Source organism: Pyxicephalus adspersus, chromosome W, assembly GCF_032062135.1.
Source record: "Pyxicephalus adspersus chromosome W, UCB_Pads_2.0, whole genome shotgun sequence".
NCBI classification, from domain to species: domain Eukaryota; kingdom Metazoa; phylum Chordata; class Amphibia; order Anura; family Pyxicephalidae; genus Pyxicephalus; species Pyxicephalus adspersus.
The window spans coordinates 1,089,066-1,093,210 of NC_092870.1; the positions used below are offsets into that span (position 1 = coordinate 1,089,066).

The following is a 4,145-nucleotide window of genomic DNA, read 5'->3' on the forward strand; positions in this document are numbered from 1 at the left end:
CTCTCCTGCACTCTCTGCTCAGAGTGATGAGGATGTCACTTCACATGTAGAAGATGACAATGGTCTTCCTCCTGGTAAGATGAACCTTCATAGTATATCTTGTTCGACATTGTGCAGCTGTCTGAAATCATGTTTAAAACAACAGTCATATGTGTAATATTTCAGCTCCCCCACATGTTCCATTTCACGCATTTGTTTGTCTGGGAGTGTTATGTTTTTTTTGTTATTTTTTGGGGGGAACTGATCAAAACAAATGATCTTTTATAGTCAAGCTCACTCTATTTCTGTTGTTTTTGGTTTATTTAACAGATCCACGTCAACAGGAGGAGGTCGTTAAGCCTCTGCAGAGAGCCCCGGAGGAGATTCCAGGTAATTTGGTTTGTGTGTGTGTTCAGCCTTCCAAAAGCTAAATAAATACCTTCTATCTCTATGTAAATTTCTTTATTTTTACATTTTATTTTGAGATGTTTATGGTGCTGCCTTTCTTTGGGAATGTCAGGCTGTTTGAGTTAAATATTTAAAATAGACTCCATTTTCTGCGTAATTCTAAATATTTATGTTTGCCTTAGCTACAGATTGGGGACTTTAGATATGTGAAGATTTGTCTACACATTCATTCATTTTGATACCATATATCATATGCCTTTGTAGAACATCAGTGTCCTCTGGTTTGTGGTTCTGGAGAATTTTCACGGGCTGCATCCACTGTAGAGGTAGGCAAGAACTGTCCAATTTGTATTTTTTTTTTGTATGGGTTGGGGGAATGAACATTTCCAAATCTGTTACATTTAAATTTTTTTGGTAGGGTCCCTCAGGTGCCCATTTCATACCAGAAGAGGAAACAGCTGAGGTTTCTGTAAGCAATCCATGTTGAATGTATGCCTTATTCTTTGGGCTGTGTTTCTATGTTTTTGCTTTCTTGATCCATAGGCCAAAAAACAACCTAGCTTGCAAAACTCCTTTGGAGTTTGCATGATTTTTGGACTGAATCTTTTGGTTAAATGCTTTCTATAGTTCATGTTGAATATTTTGGATTATGAAGAAATGTTTATAGATTCACTAGATTTGTCTGTGTTCCACTGTCAGGATGCCGTCTGCATAATGTCATGGTGACCCCCTAACTTATGTTATTTCATTTTTTTTAATGTATTTTTCTTTTTTTTAATTTATAGTATCCAGTGGATAGAGAGGAATTGGGTGAACCCAGTGTGGCCAGGCAGCTTCTAAACCTCACTCAGAGGCTGGTTGGCCATTGTGATGGAATCAAGGATGGATGCCCCAAGGTCAAATGATTTGCGACAGGTCCTTACACTCTGTTGAGGATGAATGTATTTCCCTCTTGAAAGAACAGAATCTCCTTGTTAAAGATGTAGGTTTTACTGACACATGTGTGAGAACAATCAAAGGTGGTTAATTGTTCTGATTTATTCAGAAAAGGTGGTGGTATTTATACAAAGCGAAGAATTACAGAAAGGTAATTAAAAGTAAACAGTAATCTTTCAGGAATCCAGAGTCATTGATGGATGGACAATGGAACAATGGATGGCCCTGATATCCAGGCTATTTCCTCTCATGCCCCAGTTTATTAGCCATTGTTTCTAATTTATAGGTTGGTCATTGTTGTTATTGTTTCCTGTTTATACTTTGGTTATTGTTACACAAAAGAAACTTAATGATATTTACAGGACAATCCCTCTTCACAATGCAGTCAGCTTTCCAGATATTTCAAAAATGGTGAACAATGGTCAGTTGGTCACAAGACTTGGCCCAGGAAAAAAAAAAGGTGCAGATAAAAAAGTCCTTTGTTGGTATGAGGCAAAAGCCTTGTATATAGTATACTTTATGATTCCTTCTTATATATCAAAAGGTCCACATCAACTCCTACATGAAACTATAACCCAGAATCACCAGGACATAGAAATTTACCAACATGAGGCAGGAATGTATAGTCCTTTCCAGGAACAACAACAACAAAGACATGACATGCAGCGTCTGATCAGTTCAACAACAAACATCGGCCATTTTGGGTGCATACATGATAAGAGTTGATCATCTCTGTAATATGTTCAGTGAATCCCTGGGCCAACAATCTCAATTAAGCAATTCTTCACATGCTGGGTTTTGCAAATCCCTAGAGCTCCACCTCCTGCATGGCCGGCTCCTAACACCAGGTCAAGATGGCCTGGTGAGGTGGCTGTGCCGGATTTAACATCACTAAATGTTTTCAGAACTCCATGACACCTACAGTGCTTGAGTTCTCCTGTGTGAAGACATTTGTTTGGATAAGATAGCCTGATGTCTATTTTCTGTTTGACCAATGTCCACAGGTTAGTGTACCTCACAATTATTCTATACTTCACCTACATAAGTTTAGTTCGATGTGGCCCAAGTATGCTCAAAATGCAGTTTTGCTATCTCATCCAAGAAGAATGTGAAAATGTGTCTAAAAAATATTCTAATCAAGTATGAAGTCTCAATTCAATACTATACTAGTACTGTCATAATGACTTTAAGAAAAAAATAAAAAAATTAGTTACAAAAACACAATTGCATCTTTGTTCACTAAATGAGCACAAATATAGTTATTGGTAGGGACCAAATATGGCACACCTCTCTTCTCTGACACTTGCCTCTAACAGATATTTGTGCTTGTCAATTGGCCAACTACATTTCTGTTGTTTAAACTGACATACTAAGGGGTTCAGCTGTGTATTGTATGAATAAGTATTGTTGAATGATGTTACAATCACATTTAGTCCAAAGAGGACATATCTAACAAACACAACTATGTTAGTTTTAAGGTCATATGATATGTTTGAAGAGATGACAAGAGAGGAATGCAGAATTGCCAAGTGGCAACTCTTCCAAGCTTAAAAACAGGTTGCTGTAGGATAAGATCATGTTCTATATTTTGTTTTTAAATGTGTGACTTTGGGTTTGAAACAAAAAAATAAAAAAACAGAACAAAATATTGCTTTGATTTTTTTTTAATACTACAATTTAAAAAAAAAAATTTCATGAAAACCTGTAACACTTTTGGTACAGAAATCTAGACCTCAGTGTAACGCCCAGGTGGTTAAACAAATATATATCTCCATTTGAAAACATGTTTACAGAATTCTTTTTTTTTTATTTTATTTTTTTTTATAAAACCTGTAACGTCTGGGCATACCCTGAGCCTGGGCCATCCCCAGATGATGCTCTATGGCAGACATCCTGTGCTGTGGATCCAGTACAGGCTATCCCGTAGAGTTGCTGCTGGGTAGAGAAAAAACAAAGGATATATTACCCCGAGGAGTTGGGGAAAACTTTTTTAAGAAAAGTATTGTCCTTGGAAAAACAAAACAAATTAAACTAGAAACTTACCAGCAGGATGTCTGCCATGTGGCGGGGGTAGGGATGGGACCTCCTCAGGGCTGGCTGCCTCCATCGAGCTTGAACTGTCTGTGTATGTGGAAGGAGACAAAAAATATTAGAGAAGTAAGTACTGAGGGAATGCAATAGTATATTATGCAGCTAGTTCTTAAATTGCACAGTGCAAAGAATGAAAGTTATGTTATCTAATTTCATCAAGTTATGACTGTTTTGCCGTTTCCACCTGGCAAAACAAGAAAGAAAGCTGCTTTCTGTGGCCAAGCTAAATATGGCAATAGAACTAAAGTGATGCAGTTTGGTGTCAACAAAATAAAAAAATAAACACTATAAGTAAAAGTGGGTGGGCCGGACTAAAGTTGATTTGTAAGGTTAGTCAAGGATAACAGATTAATGAAAATAAACCTTTATTTGACGCATGATTAATGACTAGCAGGTACATGAAATCATGCTCAATCTTTGTATTTTTAACTAAAAATGGTGAAAGTAGTGTGAGAATGTGTTAGAATCACCTTTTGTTAAAAAGGTTTCAATTAAAGGTTAGTTTACAGGCAATTCCTCATCTGAGGCCTCGGGCTGCTGAGGTTGGGCAGCGGGCTCCTCCTCCGCATCTTGTGGCACGGTCAACCACCTAGCTGGCTGCTCCACAATCAGCTGCCACTGTGATGGAGAGTTGGCTGTAATATAAAAAAGCAAAACACAAACATCAAAAATTATTAAAGGTAATAAAATCTAGGAAGTGATAAACAGTTCTAAGTCCAGACAATACTACC

The 4,145-nt window shown here is 37.3% G+C and overlaps 1 long non-coding RNA gene across 1 annotated transcript; it reads left to right on the top strand.

Moving 5' to 3' along the window:
* The first annotated feature begins 286 nt into the window (after positions 1–286).
* Positions 287–2,980, top strand: LOC140342830 (uncharacterized). The gene is made up of 3 exons (XR_011923167.1): positions 287–369; positions 652–713; positions 1,173–2,980. It is a non-coding gene; the product is annotated as an uncharacterized lncRNA (long non-coding RNA).
* The last annotated feature ends 1,165 nt before the right edge of the window (positions 2,981–4,145 follow it).